Below are 15,251 nucleotides of genomic sequence, written 5' to 3'. Positions count from 1 at the left end.
GTATAGTTCTATTTTGTGTTTGTATGCGTCACGAGCGCAACCTTTTTCAAACCAATTAGAGCTTCATCATGTCCTTGAAAAAAGAAAAAGACAGACCTCATAGAAAGGCATTAGTCCGTCACCCTGCGTGCAAACTAGGGGGGCGGTGCGCCCCTTATGAACCGGCCACTACCTGTGTGCCTAATCAAACTTTTACTATCTACAGGTATCATGCCCTTGTTTCTTTTATATTTCTTTGTTTACAAACTTTTATTGTAAAAATTCAAAATGACAGTACATGAGGTTATGAGAACAGACAAATGCCAAATGATGACGGATAGATAGATATAAAACAATACCGTAGAATTGTAATAAGGTGACGTAAATATACTAGATGCTCATTATTCCTGTCGCTAAGTCTGGATCCCCAGGTGAGGGTTGTCCAATAGCAAAACAATCTGAAATCAGAGGGGTATACCCAAGTTTACGAAGTAACGAGGAATGTGCATCATATAGAAACTGTATATCATCTTAAAAGAAAACAAAAAAAAAACAAATAATTGTCTGCAAGAGGACAAAAACGAATAGATCTAAACATAAATCCATTAAATGAAAACCCACTGTTATGACGCCCATAATTGTTAGAATTAACTTGGCGGTAAATGAACCATGGACCCCATTTTGCATCAAAAAAAGGTTTTGGAATCATGTTGTGTATGGAAAATCTTTTCATTAACATAATTTGGTCAATACGTGAGATTTCTTGAGAAAAAGGTACCATACAGTGTTGCCAACCTACCAGATTGAAATTTACTGACATCACACCCAACATTTACTGCCACAACCAAGTTATTATTACTGGCATTTCCAAAGATTGCAAAATTACAGTTTTAAGTGCAAATTTCAGTATTTTGGTTACATACAAGTACAATATGCAATTAGCAATGTGATTTAGGGTACAAATGAGGGCAAAAAAATGTATTTCTTATTTCATTTTCAATATGATAAATAAGTTGCTCAGGAACAGGGCAGTCTTTCTCCATGCCAGGTGGTCCCTTCAAGCGGGAGTCCGCCGGGACTCCGCGTTTTTTTTTTTTTTTTTTTTTTTTTTTTAAGTCAGCAGCTACAAATACTGCAGCTGCTGACTTTTAAAATAGTGACACTTACCTGTCCAGCGCGCCCGCGATGTCGGCACCCGAAGCCGATCTCTAGATCGACACTCGAGTGCTGCCGCCGCCATCTTGGGTATGGGAATCAGGAAATGGAGCCTTTCGGCTTCATTTCCCGGTTCCCTACTGCGCATGCGCGAGCCACGCTGCGCAATGAGGACGGTCCCCGCTGCCTCTGGGATCTGTGTGTTTCCCAGCAGGCAGCGGGGCACTTGCAGAAGGGGGCGGGCACTTGCGGAAAGGGGCGTAATATACGCCCCTTTCCGCAGAGAGCTAGCCCGGAAGTGGGTGCAGTTACCTGGATTATCCAGGTAACTGCACCCCCCTCCCCCCTGAAAGGTGCCAATCGTGGCGCCGGAGGGGGGGAGGAAACCGATGAGCGGAAGGTCCATTTTAGGGTGCACCTCTGCTTTCAGTTCAGTCCCCTCCAGTCCAAACAGCACTCACAGTCCCGCTCCCGGCCTGCCTTGCTCCCGTCCCACACAAGAGGCTGAAGGCAGATGAGCAGCTCGGCTCATCTCCCTTGCACTATGACATCACCCCCTGCCGCCCCACCCTAACTCACTGTAGCAGGCACTCGGATTGTTTGGTTGGCTCCATGCCAGAACTGCAGAGCCGAGCATACCAGCCATATTTTTTACTTGCAACCTTTTGTTGTCACAGCCATTTACTGCCAGGAGAAAAGTGCCCGTATTTACTGGCTGCCAGTAAAATACTGACAGTTGTCAACACTAGTACCATAGTAGATTTCCAGTTTAAGACAATTGCCCATTGCATAGCTATGCAGGTAGTGTGTATGAGTCTCAACAAATATTTGGGGACATTTATTTTATATTTCTAAAGAGCTGCACAGGACAGTCACTGCCATGAATGACAGGCTAGATCAATAATAATGTTGTTCTCATTTTTTCACAATAAATAAAAAGAGAAACAAGAAACAGACTGCAAAAGACAGGCAAAAGCAGCTTTTTCTTTAGATACAGCCATGCATTTTTTTTCTGAACTGGTTAAAGCTGTCTGTTGGCAGCCCAACTGACGGTATATCTGGCGCCCAGCTATGCTGGAAAATGTATTAAATACTCGTGTGTTCCATGGCTCCATATTTCAAATCACCCAAAGTTTCTGCTGATTTTGGAGATCCAAGACTTGACATTTAAAGTGGCTGTAACCTCTTATGCCGCGTACACACGGTCAGATTTTCCAAAGAGAAATGTTGGATGTGAGCTCCTTGGTGGTAAGTCCGACCATTTGTATGCTCCATCGGACATTTGTTGTCAAACTTTCCACCAACAAATGTTGGCTTGCAGGTTCTCAAATTTTCTGCCAACAAATATGTGCTGTCTTCTTTTTCTGATCGTGTGTTTTTTGCTATTTTTAGCGGCGTTTTACCGCCGGATTTGCGGCGGATTTGCGGCGCATTTCGGCCCCTAGCAGGGCGCTTTTACCCCCGCTAGCAGCCGCGAAAGGGTTAAAACCACCGGCAATACGCTGCAATAGCTGCGTTTTGCCAGCGGCATTACAGCGCTGCCCCATTGATTTCAATGGGGAGCAGCGGTGGAGGAGCGGTAAACACACCGCCCCTTCACTGCTCCAAAGAAGCTGCTGGCAGGACTTTTTTCTGACGCCCTGCCAGCGCACTGCTGTAGTGTGAAAGCCCTCGTTTGATTGACAGCAGCGGGAGCCAATGGCTGCGCTGCTATAAATCATCCAATGAAGAGCCCACGAGAGCTGGGGGAAAGCAATGCGGCATCGTGCCCATGGAGATTCAGGACTCAGGTAAGTAAAACGGGGGCTCAGGGGGGGCGGAGAGTGCAAGGTGTTTTTTGCATCCTATGCAGTAAGGTGAAAAGACACGAAGCTTTACAACCCCTTTAAGCTCACCAAAGCATGCCTAACATAACATTATAAAGCATTCGCAGGTGGACTGTATTTCCCACATCCCATAGATCTTTGGGCTCCTTCATTCTTTTTCTGCATCCTTCAGTGTTGGGAATCTCTGCACCAAAGTTCGCAGAGTAGTGTATGTATACTAACACACTAGTCTCAACATTTCATGACCACAAAGCGGAAATAAGTCAGTTCTAACTTTTCGGCTCCATGCACACTGGACGTTAAAATATAAATATAAATGTAAAAACGGCAGTAGCTTTGCAGCGAGTCTTCCAACGTTTTTTAAAGTTTTTGCAATAGTGTTTATTAGCGTTTTTCCACATTTTTTTTTTTCCAATAGATCAAAAACAATAAAGAACACTGGTGAGACACCTTTTTGAGCATTTATCAACGTTTATAAGCGTTTATGAGTGTTTGCCGTTTTTTGTGGTCAGAAAAACGACGTCTGAACGTGATTTTATGGCGTTCAGAAAACAGCCCATAAACTCCACTGCTGATAAACATCCAAAAATGTCCATGTGTGCATGGACACATAGGATAACTGAGGGGAGTTTATGGGCTGTTAAAAAAAAACGTCCAAACTCCCAAAACCTTCCGTTTATGATCTTCAGTGTGCATGGAGCCTTCTGATTCCAAATTCAATGCAACAATAATAACACTGTGAGGTTGTGCCTACTTGTCCATGTTCATCCTAGGTATTCCATTGCAGTTCCTAGAGTTTGGGTAGGAATGTATCATTAACCACTTCAATACCGGGCACGTTTCTCTTTGTTTCTGTTAATTTTTGTAAATAAGTAAGTTTTCTTCTTCAATGACGGGCACTGATATGGCTGCATTGATGGGCACTGATGGGCACCAATGAGGTGATACTAATGAGGGGGCACTGGTATCCGGTACTGATAGGCACTCATAGGTGGCACTGATGGGCACTCATAGGCGGCACTGATGGGTATTTATGGGTGGCACAGGTAGGCACTGATGGGCATGGATGGGCACTGATAGGTGGCACTGTTGGACACTGATGGGTGGCATTGCTTGGCATCACTGAGTTCATTTGTTATATGATTGTGCCAGTCAGTGCCAATTTGTGGGCACTGATTGGCACAGATTGGGCTGTCATTTGCACATGTGGATGGCCATGGTGTACATAACTGGCCATCCACATGTTGTCCCCCTTCCTGGTGGTCTTGGGGGCTTCCCTGGTGGTCTAGTGTGGGCATCCGAGGGGAGGCTGCGCTGATAAGCAATCAGCGCAGACCCCCCCCGTCAGGAGAGCCGCCGATCGGCTCTCCTCTACTCGCGTCTATCAGACGTGAGTGAGGAAAAGCCGATCAATGGCTTTTCCTGTTTACATCATGATCAGCCGTGATTAGACACAGCTGATCACGTGATGCAAGATCGCATGTGATTCGCACCGCACTGCAAATCACATGCGATGTCCGTTGCGATAGTATGGCTGAATTTGCATCACATTCTGACCAAACTCACACAGGACCCTTTTTTGGTCTGCAGCAGAATCGGATCGTATGGATTTTCACACCCGTGCGATCCAATTCCTGTCCAAATTTGAAAATCGCACTGTGATATATGAACTGCTTTGGGGGTGTCATTATCTTTTAATTGACACTCCCAGCAGTTCACATAGAACAGTGCGAACTGCCACCGGAAGACATGCAATGCGGAACCCTGCAGTAGATTCGCAGTGTTCCCACATTGCACCAGTCTGAACCAGCTTTAAGACAAAAAAAAAAAAAACGTTATATATATCTGTAAAAAGGATGTTGCTTAGGAAACTAAAGGGATTTGGGAAAAAAAATTATTGTAAAGAACAGGTTTACTAAAGGTGGGTGATGAACGCTTTCACATCAATCATGGAGACTGTAATTACACATTCTGCCAGTAAATTTAGTATGTAGGGAAGATCCCTTCCCTGCTAGTTAGATCAACTGTAGCATGCAGAAAAGCATTACATAAATGTACAGGGTGTACATAAATTGCAGGAAAGTTAGCTTTTTCTCAACTTTAACTACAGTGAATTAAAAAAAAAAAATGGCCCAAATGTATTCCTTGTTCTTATGGTTTATCTAAGGCAGAGTTTCTCACCCAGGGTTCCATGGAGCCCAAGGGTTCCTCCACAGGTTACTAGGGGTTCCTTGAGTAATGAGCAATTTCTGCCTCTCAGATAAGTTCCCACTGACACCATTGATCTTTTTAGCTATCTGTAAGGAGCTAAATTTGTCTCATTGTCCACAAGTGTAAGGAACATTCTTCCCACTGACCATCACACTAATGTCTGCTTATCTATGACTTGTAGCTATAGTCATTTTTAGCAGGGGTTCCCTGAGACCAGAAAAATATTTCAAGGGTTCCTCTGTGCAGAAAAGGTTGAGAAAGGTTGATCTAAGGCAAAGGTTTTACAAAGTCCACTGGACTCAGATGAATGTTTTTTTGGGTCATGGCTGAGCCAAATCATAATAGACATACACCTCTGCCCCCCCCCCCCCCCCCCATATCAAAAAAAATAAAAAAATCTTATGCAGTTTGTTAGATCAACCGTTGTTTACGTTAGATTTCACACAGAAGAAGCAATATTAACAGTTATTTGCTGGGGGGGCTAACATGTCATCAGCCTCCCTTATCAAAAAATTGACCAAACAGTTAGCTATTTTGGAAGCTATTGGTTAGATCCGGTAAGATCACGTGGTTTTAACGTTAGATCTCACATAATTTCAGAGATATTCCACATCAAAATAGAGATATTAGGCGGTACATAAGGACGGGTTAGCCCCCCACATGCAATTTTCTGACCAAAAATAATTCAGGCCAAGAGATATTCGTTAGATCCGGTAAGATCACGTGGTTTTAACGTTAGATCTCACATCATTTCAGAGATATTCCACATAAAAATAGAGCTATTAGGTGGTACATAAGGATGGGTTAGCCCCCCACATGCAATTTTCTGGTCAAAAAATCATTCAGGCCAAGAGATATTCGTTAGATCCGGTAAGATCACGTGGTTTTAACATTAGATCTCACATAATTTCTGAGATATTCCACATCAAATTAGAGATATTAGGTTGTACATATCTCTGAAATTATGTGAGATCTAACGTTTAAAACCACTTTATCTTCCCTATGTACTCTCTATAAGATCCTCTACTTTTGGTACCAGATCCCAGCAGTACTCCGTAACATATACCCCTCCACCTCTGAACGGTGCTGGCGATGCCAGTGAGACAGAGGCTCTCTCTTTCACATCTATTGGTCATGCCCCCTTATAGCCCCCTTCCGGAATTCCACCCAACAATTACTGACCCACCTCTTTGAGGCCCCTATACCCTTTACACCTACATTTTTCCCATTTGGCCTCTCTCAACCAAAGATAGCCAAACTGTGCAAGAAATTGCTTAGATATATACTCACAGCAGCCCGATGCCTGATAGCCCTTAATTGGAAAAAAAACAAACCCCCATCCCAAGAGGCCCTGTACACCACAATTAAGGATGTAGAACTCATGGAAAAAAAATGACAGCTAGAATTCGGGATAGGTTGGACGAACAACGCAGTCTGGAAGCGGTGGGATCTACAGGAGGACACGCGGTGAGCGGGTATGGGAGCCGAGGCAGCAATCTACTACCCTATCTAACCCTCATTCCTCCACTCCTCCCTTGCCCCCCCCCTTCTCTCTTTCTTTTTCACTTTCCTCAACCCACAGCCTATCTCTGCAAGGTTATATGTGATATCATTTTCAGATACTGTACATCAAGAAATTGCTATAAGAAACAGAATATAAGTGATAAAGATTACATGCACAGTTTACCACCATATTCATACGGCCTTGTTTTCAAACCTGATATTGTTGATTTCTGCACATATGTGTATTGTTATTCTTTTGAGATTACCAATAAAAATTGTTAATTGAAAAAAAAAAAACACTTGATCTTACCGGAACTAACGAATATCTATTAGCCTGAATAATTTTTTGGCAGAAAATTTGATAGGGGGAGGGGGGCAGCCCCGCCTCATTAATCACTTAATAAGTCTCTAATTATGTGAGATCTAACGTTAAAAACACTTGATCTTACCGGATCTAACAAATTGCTTCCAAAATAGCTAACTGTTTGGTCAATTTTTTGATGGGGGGGCGGCTGATGACGTGGCCCCCCCCATCAAATAACTGTTAATATTGCTTCTTCTGTGTGAGATCTAACGTAAACAATAGTTGATCTAACCAAGATCTAACAAACTGCATAAGATTTTCTCAAAGAATTTGGTATGGGGGGACTGACCCGGCAGAGGATAGACATACAGGTATTGTTGAGCTTACCACTTTATTTTCTACAGTATACAGGAAATCGTTCATCACATTTGACTTGTGAAACAAGGCAGAGGACCTCTTGACCAAAAGAAAGCTTGCTGGGTAGGGCCTGGAGAAGTTTGAATCTACCAAACACAAAGATTATTCTTTAGAATACATCTGTCATGATTATGCAATAGTTTGTCTGCTTATCTGTTCCCATGTGTTCACCTAGAGACCAGCCGAACCTCACCTGTCTGCTTTTGTAATCAATCCTCTGGCATGGCTCCACCCTAGCTCCTATTAGGGAGCTCTATATTAACCTGTGCACTGCAGGCCATCCCTGCTGATCAACCTTTGTGTGTTTAGCTTCCTGTTACCTACCGTGTGCTCTTCTGTTGTTCCGTTACCGACTTTGGCGTGTCCTTGACTATCCCTGTTTGCCTGTGATCCTGACCTTTTGGCGTGTCCCTGACTATTCCTGTCTGCTTGTGGCTTGACCTTGGCTTTGTCCCTCACTATCCCTATCCTCCTGTTGCCTACTGCGGGTGTGAGCTGGGGGACCCTGGGGGTCGCGACCTGGAGCCAGTTGCAGCCAAGTCCATCCTCACCACTCGAGGCTCTGGTGAACACCTGCTGGCTTTTAAACTCCGCGCCCCAGGGAATCTTACGCTCTAACCCCAGTAGGATCTGTCTCCCGTCCGCAGCAGTCAGCCGTAGGGTCCACAACCTTGCGGTGCACTCCTGATCCCTACGGTGTGCATCTGTCACCTCACCTCAAGGTGACCTGACAACATCAGTGCTACAGAGATACGTTTAAAAAAAAAAAAAAATAAATAAATAAAGGTTTGTGTTTTGCATCTATTCTGTAATGTATTAAAATATCTCATTACTAATGTATTTAGGTTTTGGAAATATTTAAGGTAATTGTTTGCCCTGGGCACCTGCCCTTCTTCTAGAGTTGAATTCTATAAAATCCAAGCATTAGTTCACAGGCCTGCTGCAGGCTCCGCATGACTGTCGGATCTCCTTTCATATTTAGAAGACACAGCATGATTAGAACGCTTGCAACAAAATAATGAGGCTGAAAAATTCTTTTAGACAGTATCAGAATATTATACCTGCATTTCTTATGGCGTGAGTAGTCTGGCCTGGGTATTCACTCTTGGCATACACAGCAGGGTGAGCCAGCAGCAAAATAGATGAATTAAACAAATTAAATAAATGTAGAGAGCGCTAACTGTGCCAAAACTACAGAAATTCTAAAACTTTTTGTTCCCATACAGTTCTCCATGTTGTTTCTTCTAAAGCCAATGATACTGTATTTCACGCGTTTCAAGTACTGCATTTCCATTACAAAGTCCAAGTCCAGCCAGAACTTTTATTTTAGTATAGACCAGTGAAGGGTTACAGCTTCTGTTGCCTGTGTTCCTATCGTGCTGACTAGCTGAAAAATGTGCTGGGGAAATTTGTCTCTTTATCCACTAGTCGACCAGCGCACGACCATGTACACAGTGGGCATACAGGCACGCCTGGGCAAATGGGCGTACAGGCACGTCCCCTTTAAATCGTGCCATTGTGGGCCCGCCACATGCTAGACATGTGCAATCCCTTTTGTAACTAATCGAAATTCGGCCGCATTTTGCAATTTTTTGAATTTTGCATTTTTTGGACATTCGATGCATCTGAATGTCCGAATAAAAAAAATAACTAATTTCAACTAACACGAAAGAAATTATAGCGGATATAACGAATGAATTTGACTTGATTCGGTAATTTGTTAAAGATCTAATGAAACAAAAAGTCAACTCAAAATAAATCTTACAGTCCAATCAGCTGATTAATTTTGTGCTGGAGGTTGGATTACTGACAAAGTGCATTCCTGAGAACTGTGCGAGAAGGGTGTTGTGTTGTATTTAAACCGAGGAGAAGAGATATTGTCATTGTGTGTGTTAAAAGATTCAATAAACAAACGACTTTCCAAACTACGAATCATTATCACGAATATATATATATATATATATATATATACACATACCGTATATACTCGAGTATAAGCCGAGATTTTCAGCCTCTTTTTTGAGGCTGAAAGTGCCCCCCTCGGCTTATACTCGAGTCATCGCTGTCTGCCTGCTCGATCAGCGTGTCGAGCAGACAGACAGCGGCCATTCTATAATTCAAAAGCCGCGCCTCCGGCTCCGCCTTCGCCTGTGATAGGCGGAACACTGAATTTCCCAGCAGCCTGTGTTCCGCCTATCACGGACATCGTCTCATCCTCGTACTACGGACGAGGATGAGACGATGTCCGTGATAGGCGGAACACAGGCTGCTGGGAAATTCAGTGTTCCGCCTATCACAGGCGAAGGCGGAGGCGCGGCTTTTGAATTTTACAATGGCCGCCGAGGCGCCGACGAAGAGCGGCGATCCTGGCAAGGCACGGGACGGAGGCAAGGCAAGGCACGGCACGGCACAGCATGGGACGGGACGGAGGCAAGGCACGACACGGGATGGAGGCAAGGCACGGCACGGGACGGAGGCAAGGAGGCAAGGCACGGGACGGAGGCTCGGGACACAGGCTCGGGACACAGGTAGGCTGGACACACACACACACACACACACATGGACACACACACACAGGGATGGATGGATGGAGACACACACACACAGGGATGGATGGATACACACACACACAGGGATGGATGGATGGATGGAGACACACACACACAGGGATGGATGGATGGATGGAGACACACACACACAGGGATGGATGGATGGATGGAGACACACACACACAGGGATGGATGGATGGATGGACACACACACACACAGGGATGGATGGATGGATGGACACACACACACACAGGGATGGATGGATGGATGGACACACACACACACACACAGGGATGGATGGACGGACACACAGGGATGGACGGACACACAGGGATGGACGGACACACACACAGGGATGGACAGGCATGTCTCACCCTCGGCTTATACACGAGTCAATAAGTTTGCCAGTTTTTTTGGGGGTAAATTGGGGGCCTCGGCTTATATTCGGGTCGGCCTATACTCGAGTATATACGGTACATTAATATAAAATTTCAACTAATACGAAAGAAATTATAGCGGATATAACAAATGAATTTCGATATTATTTCATAGTTTCATAGTTGCTAAGGTTGAATAAAGACACCAGTCCATCCAGTTCAACCTGAGTGTGTGTCTACAATTGTCCCCATCCCTGTACATTGCACACTCACATCAGTCCCTACCCCCAAGGAGCCCACAATCCAAGGTCCCCATTCATATACTAGGGCCAATTTTGGTCAGAAGCCAATTAACCTACCAGCATGTCTTTGGATTGAATTTGAGATTCAGTATAATGAATATCAACACTCTACAGAAATAATGAATTATCCGAAAACAAATTAACGTAACATAAAGGATATAACAGAACGAAATGATGTATTTTCCGTGACCGTGCCCGTGGGTCCCGATGTCCGCCTGGGGCCCGCGATCGTGTCACAGAGCGGAAGAACTGGGAGATGCCTTTGTAAACAAGGCATTTCCCCGTTCTGCCTAGTGACATGACAGTGATCTACTGCTCCCTGTCATTGGGAGCAGTGATCACTGTCATGTCAGTGGAAGCCCATCCCCCCCCACAGTTAGAACACCTGCCTAGGACACACTTAACCCCTTGATCGTCCCCTAGTGTTTAACCCCTTCCCTGCCAGTGTAATTTACACAGTAATTAGTGCATTTTTATAGCACTGCTCGCTGTATAAATGTCAGTGGTCCTAAAAAATGTGTCAAAAGTGTCCGATCTGTCTGCTGCAATGTCGCAGATCGCCACCATTACTAGTAAATAAAAAAAATAATAAAAATAACATAAATCTATTCCCTATTTTGTAGATGCTATAACTTTTATGTAAACCAATCAATATACGCTTATGGCGATTTATTTTTATATTGGCCTAAACTGATGTAGAAATTTCTTTTTTTTTACGATTTTTTTATATCTATTTTTTCAAAATTGGAGCTCTTTTTTTGAGGTGATCAAATACCACCAAAAGAAAGCTCTATTTGTGGAAAAAAAAGGAACATGAATTTTGTTTGGGTACAACCACGCAATTGTCAGTTAAAGCGATGCTGTATAAATGACAATGGTCCCAAAATTGTGTCAAAAGTTTCTGAGGTATCTGCCATAATGTCACAGTCATGATAAAAATCTCAGATCGCCGCCATTACTAATAAAAAAAAAACGATTAATAAAAATACTATAAATCTATCCCCTATTTTGTAGATGCTATAACTTTTGCACAAATCAATCAATATACGCTTATTGCAATTTTTTTTTTTTTACCAAAAATATGTAGAAGAATACATATCAGCCTAAACTGAGAAAAAAAATGTGTTTTTTATATATTGTTTATCGATGTTTATTATAGCAAAAAGTAAAAAATATTGCTTTTTTTTTCAAAATGTACGCTCTTTTTTTTGTTTATAGCGCAAAAAATAAAAACCGCAGAGGTGATCAAATACTACCAAAAGAAAGCTCTATTTGTGGAAAAAAAAAAGAAGAAGGACATCAATTTTGTTTGGGTGCAAATGATCCTTTCACAGCCGATCACTAAATGTAAACATAGAGCGGTAAAAAGATGTTACCGGGTTCGCCTTCTCACACACACCGATCGTGTGTGAGAAGGAGATTGCGGTAACATCTCGTTACCACTTACAGTGTACACCAACACACACTGATTGCCCCCCCCCCCAATAAAGAGGACCTGTCATCACCCATCAAAGTACCTGTCACAGTTCATCTGAGCTCCCAAGTTATTGTCACAGTCCATCTGTGTACTCGAGTACCTGTCACAGTTCATCTGAGTACCCGAGTACCTGAGTACCTGTCACAGTCCATATGAGTACCTGAGTGCTTATCACAGTCCATATGAATATCTGTCACAGTTCATATGAGTACCAGAATACCTGAGTACCTGTCACAGTTTGAGTACCTGTCACCAGCCCATCCAGTTACCCGAGTACCTATCTGCAGCCCATGCCTCATAGAATATATACGTTGGGGTGTTTGCTTTCCAATTTTGTGGATAATTCCACTGTCCTGGTGCTCAAGGACCTTCAAAAGTGTGATAGGTAGGAATCAAATGAGATGTGTAATGTATGCTCCTAGAACGCCTGAAGGTAGTACTTCAAAGTTGGGCCTCTGTATGTGGTCAGGCTGTGTAAAAGCCTCACACATGTGGTATTGCCATACTCAGGAAGAGTTGCAGAATGTATTTTGGGGTGTAATTTTTGATATATAAATGCTATAGGTTAGAAATATCTTATAAATTGACAAATTTGTGTAAAAAAAAAAAAAGTTTATTTATTTTTTTCACAATTTCCAAAAACTTCTGGAAAAAAATGAACCATTCAAAAGACTCATTATGCCTCATAGATTATACGTTGGGGTGTTTTCTTTTCAAAATGGGGTCATTTTGTGGGCAATTCCATTGTCCTGGTGCTCCAGTGCCTTCAAAAGTGTAATAGGTGGTTGAGAAATGAGATGTGTAATTTATGTTCGTAGAACGCCTGAAGGTGCTACTTCAATGTTGGGCCTTTGTATGTTGCCAGGCTGTGTAAAAGTCTCACACATGTGGTATCTCCATACTCGGGAGGAGTAGCAGAATGTATTTTGGGGTGTAATTTGTTGTATGCATATGCTGTGTGTGAGAAATAACCTGATAATATTACAATATTGTAAAAAATTAAATAAAATAATCTTCATTTTGAAAAGAATTGTAGGAAAAAATTATAACTTAAAAAAACTCACCATGCTACTTACTTAATACCTTGGAATGTCTACTTTCTAAAAAGGGGTCATTTGGGGGATATTTGTACTTTCCTGACTTGTTAGTGTCTCAAGAATTGAGATACACCTGAAGGCCTGATCAGAAGTGACCAATTTTCAGTGATTGGCACATTGTTTATAGACTTTCACAAAGACCAAATAATATACAAATAATATACACTAATTGGATTATATTTACCAAAACTATGTAGCAGTATAAATTTTGGCCAAAATTTATGAAGAAAGATTAGTAATTTGTAAAATTTTATGACAGAAACCAAGAAAAGAACATTTTTTTCCACAAAATTTACAGTCTTTTTTTATTTATAGCACAAAAAAAAAAAAAAAAAAAAAAAAAACACTAGCGATTAAATACCAAAAGAAAGATCTATTTGTGGGGGAAAAAAGGACGAAAATTTCATTTGGGTACAGTGTTGCATGACTGAATAATTGTCATTCAAAGTGTGAGAGCGCTGAAAGCTGAAAATTGGTCTGGGCGGGAAGGTGCCCTGTATCAAGGTGGTTAAAGACTGTGCAGGGAAGATCAGCAACTGAACCCAGAGAAGGTTGTGGCCGATAGATGGGAGGTAATAGAAGGCATTACAATTACATTTTAAGTAAACTTTTACCAGTATTGTGCATTCAATTTAAAATGATCCTATCCATGAAAAAAAGCCTCAGCTTTTTTTAGTACTACATTTAATGTAAAAGATTTATATCTTCCTTATACCCTTCCTATAGCTTCATGTCTGATTCCTAGTTAAAATTCCAATATATCCTACTTCTGGGTTTATTATTGTATATGATTCCTACTGTATTAAAGTGGTTGTAAACCCTTACAGACCACTTTTACCTACAGGTATGCCTAGATGCATTGTAGACAGCGGCACACAGGCGCACGGAGCATGCCGCTGCTATCGGCAATTATGCCATTAGAGGCGGCTCCTGCACGCGTGCGCGGGAGTGATGTCATCGCAGCTCCGGCCAGTCACAGCACTGGAGCTGCGATACCCGGAAGTCACTGGCGGCATCGGAGGAGGAGAACAAGGGTCGCTTCGGGGGCTTCCGTCTCAGGTAAGTTATTCATAATGAGCTAGTATGCTATGCATATAGTAGCTCATTTTACCTTTTCCTTGCAGGGGGAACTTTTTTTTTTATGGCTTTACTTCCTCTTTAAAGTATATTGTATTTGTACTGTCTACCTTCAAATAGTAAAGAGCTACGTAAACTGTTGGCACTATATAATTCCTGTATAATAATAATAATAATGATATAATATATATTATTACTTTCACAGTCTGATGATATTTACCAGATTTAACCTCTAATAGTATATACAGTGTATATCTCTTCTGTCTGTTATTCTCAGGGTGGATTTGAGATTTTGCTTCCTAACCATATAGTTGGTTATTTATATTTACCACTGCTTAGAGATATTAAAGGAAAAATTGTCTTTTTCCAGCTTTACATATTATTGTTTTTAAGGTTATTATCCGATTATTCTATTAATAGGCCCACTAATCGATTATGAAAATAAACGTTAGTTGCAGCCCTACTAACAACTGTGGGCAACAGAAACATCTTTTTGGAAAAGGGCATTGTTAGAAGTGGGTTTCAACTTTGCTCACAGAGGCTGATGCACAATGCAATAAGGCCTCGCGTTCCGTAATTGCCTTAGGTCCTACATTTTGTTCATATGATTTACCCTAAACTAGAATTATAGGAATCCTCAGATTAGATTATCCTCAGTATGATATACGGTAAACCAAGAACAGACAGAACCCCTGTATGATTTGTGTGGATCTTCGCCTCATACTTTCCTGCCAGTCCCAGCATGGCTCAGCAACACACTCTTGAGCTTGCCTAGTCAGATCTCTAAGGCACTTGAAGCTGAGTGGCAGGCCAAATGTGCACAAAAGCAGCACAGAGGCTGATACATTTTTTAAATGTGTCTTTTGATAAATTTAGGTCATGGTGCTGAAGAGAAGCTTTCATACCATGTCCTCTGTCTCAAAATGTGTACTTCTACTTCTTCAGTTTTAGTCTATAAAAGGACATGCTCTTTAAT

This window comes from Lithobates pipiens, unplaced genomic scaffold, assembly GCF_037356315.1.
Source record: "Lithobates pipiens isolate NorthernLeopardFrog02 unplaced genomic scaffold, aLitPip1_a1.2 Scaffold_28, whole genome shotgun sequence".
NCBI lineage: Eukaryota > Metazoa > Chordata > Amphibia > Anura > Ranidae > Lithobates > Lithobates pipiens.
Note: the sequence above shows the minus strand (reverse complement) of the source record.